This window comes from Setaria italica, chromosome IV, assembly GCF_000263155.2.
Source record: "Setaria italica strain Yugu1 chromosome IV, Setaria_italica_v2.0, whole genome shotgun sequence".
Taxonomy (NCBI): Eukaryota; Viridiplantae; Streptophyta; class Magnoliopsida; order Poales; family Poaceae; genus Setaria; species Setaria italica.
In genome coordinates this window covers 36,794,507-36,800,574 of record NC_028453.1, presented here as the reverse complement: position 1 = coordinate 36,800,574, position 6,068 = coordinate 36,794,507, and the positions used below count along the sequence as shown (strand labels likewise).

Sequence of the window (6,068 nt, the reverse complement as noted above, 5' to 3'; positions counted from 1 at the left end):
ACGGCATGGGAGGAGGACTCTGGGTCTCTGGGTCCAGGCCATGGTAATTGGTGAAGTATAACAATTCACAGTACATAACTTGTACAGATTGACGTGTTTAGTGATAACAGAAGGACAGAAATTATGCCTCAACATTGTCAGGGATGGCCTGATCACGTATGCTTCGGCCTCCGAATCGGCGATGGCGTGGTATTGGACACGTTTCGTCAACCTTTTGGGTTATGTTGTGGTGGGCTAGGGTACGATAGTGAAAGTCATGCTGGCCTTAGCCGGTTTCAGTGGCGCCAACGCCTTTGGGTGCCGTTTTCCTTCTTGAAGGCGCCATCACTTTGTCTCGAGCCCACCCCATCACTAAGTCTCCAGGTGAAAATTTTATCCTAATGGGTAGCGACGGCAACAACTGTCGTTGTTTCCTTGGTGGAGGCGTCGTTTCAGAAATTTTGAGTGGTAGTGTACTTCGTGCGGGTGCTGTGGTTGCCCAACTTGGAGTCTTCAATAGCTACTGGTATCTTGCTTATCCTCATTGACTGTGTTAGTAGAAGTGTGGATGGTTTTGCTGCGGTCTTGATTTTGTGGTGAGAGCATCAATCAGCAGATGGAGTTGCTTCTCTTCCCCGTTGTTAGATTGGCTCATGCTTTGATTTTGATTTCACCTACGAAGAGAAGTCGGTTCATTTGGAGTCGGTTCATTTGGAGGCGACTTTACGAAACAAGATAGAGATTTTTCTTTTTCCTTTTCTTATATTTTGTTATTTCTTTTTAGTATATCAGATCTTCTGATGCCTTGGCTACATATTCCAAAATTCTTTTGGATATGTACCCCTCTATGTTTGTGATCTGATGCATTTTTGAATAAAGCTGGAATATTATCTTTCATTATTAAAAAATGTATGCACGCTATAATATGTGGCCACTGAAAATGCTCTACTTGTCCTGCGACTCATCTGACGGACATTTTTCACAAATACTCGTCAATGATGTCTTCCACCTCATGAGCGACATCTCTAACTTGGTCCAACCAAGCATCAAATGCCTTGTCACCACCTTTCTGTGTACTAACCTGGCCAATAAAGGCATGCAAAATCGAAAGCTCGCCCTCGATTTGTTTCATGCTATGCTGAAAATCTGTCAAAATTGGCGCTACTTGGGCCACCTCCATACCGATCCTCTCTATATAGTGCCCCTTCTCCCATGGAAACTGACAACTTTTCTGAGAACTGCAAACAGAGCATCTGCCATATTTTCTTTCCCCCGCCCCTCAAAAAATTATCACTTTGCCAGAAATTCAGAATCAGATGCATATACTTCTGAGCAGTACCCACACACAGCTCCTGCTGTCCTGCTATTATTATGAACAAAATAAATGACAAGTTATTCTAAACATTATATTGTTGTACAAAATGGAAGTAACGTCAGATAGAATGAATCAAACGGGCATGTGGTATTCAAGAAGAAAAGTGTTGTGCGATTAACAATGGCAGATCGAATGGATTGCGCGAGAGGTCGGTAGCATCGGTGCAGGAGGTCGCAGAGAGGGAGGAGGGGCAAGAAGCTTGTCTACATGACTACCTTGGCGTCGGCGTCGTCGAGCAGAGGATGGGAGACGAAGGGGAAGCCGACGAAGAGATCAGAAAGAAAGAAGCAGAGGAGGCAGCCGCGGCAGAATTACTGCGCCTCGGCGATCATGCCCTCCCTCCGCGTGTCACTTGGCAAATGGCAAGCGTGAGCCTCTTCGCCGCTGTCTTTGGGTCAGCAAGACCAAAATGCCAATCTCTCTAAAACACCTTGATTGAGAGATGATTTCATCTTTGACCTTGGCATTTGTAAATGTGGGCCTTATACGACTTGTCTTGGATAATCTAAGATGCTCATGTCAGCAGGGTACAGCATTTTACACTAATTGTGACTGTAACCTTGTGATGGCAACCAGCGTTTCCTCAATCAAACACGAAACAGTTTGCTGTCTCTTTTGAGACTCAGTCTTTTCAGCCTATGCTGCTTCCATTGGGAAGTGATTGACTGCAGAATACGCATTCTGAAATAGCATACTCACTCTTCTTCTTTTTTAAAAAAGAAGAGGTTTAGTAATGACCTCGTCAACTTAAAGAATATCAAGAACTGTACGTATTACTGCATTAGCATCAGTTCATGCTGTTGCACGCCAATTTCGACCGCCTGCTGGTTAACTGGGAGGTATCTTCATGTATGTTTCCGGCATGCAGGACCGGCTATCATACCTGAATATCCATTTGCAGACCTTCATATCCAAATGATCTTTTTCAGGATTTCTGCAAAGTCCTTAGGATTTAATCTAAATCCTGATAGGAAACAAGGGAGGACCAGGCCATGGTAATTGCCAGTAGGTATAAAATTTCAAGCTATCAAGTTTACAGCTTGTAAGAATTGACATGTTTAGTGGTAATAACATGAAGATTCAAAACTATACTTAAACACTGTCAGGTTTTGCGTCCTGCTCATATTTGCACGCTACAAAATGCCACCACTGAAATATTCTGCTCGTCAGATGACTCTTCTGAACTCTGATGGACATTTTCAGCAAATACACAATCTTCAAAAGAAAAATAATTACCCCATCCAGTGATCTGGCACCTAGATGAACTACACATGGTTCACTCCTCGAATTATTGGACAACACAAGAACTGCATATTTCTTGCTGATGGTTCCCAACCAACTCTTAAGGGGCAGTGAAGTTCATTTTGTAGGGACGGACTTAATCGCACCAGGGCCATACTTTTGGGCAAGGAATTCCGAAGAAATGGAGTTATTTACTGCAATATCAACAAGCCTGTTTTTATTAAGCTGTATAAATAATAAAAGCACCATGGTGAATAAGAAAGAAAGAAAGAACAAAATGTCTAGAGATATTTTAACAAAATGTCTAGAGCTATTTTACTAATAAGCTTTGCAAGCAATTTCTTTTGTATAATTTTTTTGGTCTTATCTCTCTTCACATCTGAACTTTTGAGATCTAAATCTACTTTAATATCTTATGACAGCTAATCGTTTCATCAAATAGTTGGCATACTAAGAAAATGGATATTACCTGCTTGAGAATCAGAAGGGCCAAATTTATGGATGTTACGTACATGTTGAACAATGTGATTATCACTTCCTTGCAGTCTTTCTATGAACTCAATTGACATATCTATCAGAAACATATTATTGAGTGTAGTAATGTACTTGATACCCTCAGGTACAGACTTTAGATTCCTCAAACTACTAAGTTCCAAAACATGTAGACTCACCATTTTTTGTTCCTCCATCTCAATCTGAGTCAGATGTTCCATGTCAGCTAATTGCAGAGTTTTGAGCTTGCGGAACCACCCTATACAAAAGGTTACCTGTTGCCCACCATATGCCCCGAAGAGACGCAGATCAACAAGATTTAACATGTGAGAGAAGGAGCTAATAGTATCCTTCTTCAGATCAGACCAGTCCAATTTTAACCATGTCAAATTTTCAAACTCAGCAAACAAAGGCGGGAGCATGCCCCCCTCTAACTTTCCTGCCATCCACAAGAGTTTAAGATTCGGTAAGGCCTCTAGCATGTTCAGATTAAGAATCTCATCCATATCACACGCTGAAATAAGCAACCTGCTCAGGTTAGGCATCTTTGTCAGGGAGCTCCATAACTCTGCAATGTAGCTTTGCCGCACTTTCATTATAGCCAAACTTCTCATCAGTGTCATGTTGCCCAGATGTGAAACCAAATTTTTATTAGCTTGAATAATCCCCAGAGCTTGCAGGTTCTTCAGGTGGCAAATATTGTAGCACTGAAGCAATCCACTGTCCTTGCATGAAGAACATGGTTTAGACACACATGTAAACAATGGCGGACGCAGGAATTTAAGATTGGGTGTACATAGATGTTAGCGAACCGAACAATCATACAAAGGGTGCCTAGTACGGTACAAAATAGCCCATTAATTTGTCATACTTTACAAAACAATATCAATTGCAACATGAACTAGAACAAGTAAATTGATAAGCAATTTTCTTTTCGCACAAACTATTGGATAAATTGCAACGAACACTAACTAGACATAATTAATTAATAGCCAATTTGCATTTTGCACGAACCATTGGTGCCGCAGGGTCGCAGCCACTGAACAAACTATGGCCGTAGCTGCTACGTGCGGCATCAACATGGCATGCTCATCCTCGACGATGCGTCGATGTCTGCTGTAATCTCTGCCTCCTCATTTGTGCCCACGGGGCGGCAGCGATACCACCGGCGCTTCTGCAGAACCTGCGCTCGGCATTGCCGTGACCTGTTCTGCATCTTCCATGGCCGGCTGTGCAGCTGCAGCAAGCATGGCGCTGCAGCCGGCGCCAACAGCCTCCGTTAGATCAGCAGCCGGCAAGCCAGCACGAACCTTGATTCCTCCGCTCTTGCGCTCCTCTGTCAGGTGCCGGCGGCAGCGCAAGCGGATGAGTAAGTTGAGAGACGAAAGAAACATGCGTTGGAGTCGAGGTCACACGAACTGATGCCGATTAGTTGAAAGGCGGAAGGGGGGATTGGGGTCGAGGCAGCTGGCTGAGCAAGCAGGTCGAGTCCTTGCAAATACAGTCTGACTCAGTTAGTTACGTAACTATATATGTATATACATACTAGCTGAAAGAGTTCTGTCCACATTATTGACCTCTACTGCGTCCGCCCCTGCATGTAAATGACGTAAAACTAGTTAGCAAATTTATTTCGCAAGGCAACTCCTGAACATAGGTGAATCTGAGATCCAAAACTTGTAGGTTGGTAAGTTTTCTGAAAGATGCTGGTATATGCTTGACGTTTGTGTTAGAAAAATCTACATATCGCAAATTGTACAATTCTGTGACCATGCCTGGAACTTGTTCAATATTGGTAAATCTTAGGCAAAGGACCCTTAGTAGTCGGAAATGTGACAAAACATCGTATATCCAACGAGATGGAACTTCAGTGTCGAACAAGATGAAAGAACGGAGTCGTGAACTTGATAAAGAATGTAAGGACTGGGCACCTCTTTGGATGCTTAAGTGGCGAGCTTCATGGGTAACTTGGGTTATACCACAACCGCTATATGCAATACCAAACTTCTCCAATTTAGCAATGATCGAAGTTGCCTCTCCCACAAGATCATGCATAACAAATGTTCTAGCCCTTCCACATGTATTCCTTTCTGTGACTTGAAGAAGAGAACCCTGAGTGAGTTCTGTAAGGTAATACTCGGCAACCTCCATTGTTGTTCCATCTCCTCTGTCTTCAACAAAACCTTCCGCGATCCAGAGCTTGGAAATCAGTTTTCTTCTAATCTTGTAATCTTTAGGATAGAGGCTGCAGTACAGAAAGCAGCTCCTCAGATGAATTGGGAGATCGTGCAAGCTCATATTCACGGTGCAGCTGGCGGCCCACCTCCCGGAGGAGATGGAGGCAGCCCTCCTCGACTTCCTCCGAGAAAACGAGGACGTTTTTGCTTGGTCCCCCTCTGATCTGCAAGGATCGACCGAGATCTGATACAACACCACCTGAACGTCGACCCCAAGAAGAAGCCCCGCAAGCAGAAGGTGTGGAAGATGTCAACGGAAGGAGGCAGTCCGCACGGAAGTGCGCAAGCTGCTCGACGCAAATGTGATTCGGGAAGTCATTCACACGGAATGGCTCGCTAACCCGGTCCTCATGAAGAAGAACAACGGCAAGTGGCAAATGTGTGTTGACTTCACCGATCTCAACAAGGCTTGCCTGAAGTATGATTTCCCTCTCTCCCGCATTGATCAAATCGTGGACTCCACTTCCAGAAGCGAGCGCCTCAGCTTCCTCGATGCCTACTCCGGGTATCATTAGGTATGGATGGTGGAGGACAACGAGTCCTGAACCATCTTCATCACCCCATTCGGAGCATACTGTTTCGTGCGGATGCCCTTCGGCCTCACGAACGCCGGGGCAACGTTCGCACGGCTGGTCGAGCTGGTTTTCGACGCCCAAATCGGAAGGAACTTGGAGGCCTACGTTGATGATGTTGTCGTCAAGAGCAAGGACGAGCAGGACCACCGCTCTGACCTATGGGAAACT

General features: G+C 44.4%; 1 pseudogene; it reads right to left on the bottom strand.

Annotated features, from left to right (window-relative positions):
• Positions 1–3,030: 3,030 nt before the first annotated feature.
• LOC105914248 lies at positions 3,031–5,239 on the bottom strand (annotated as a pseudogene).
• Positions 5,240–6,068: the final 829 nt, after the last annotated feature.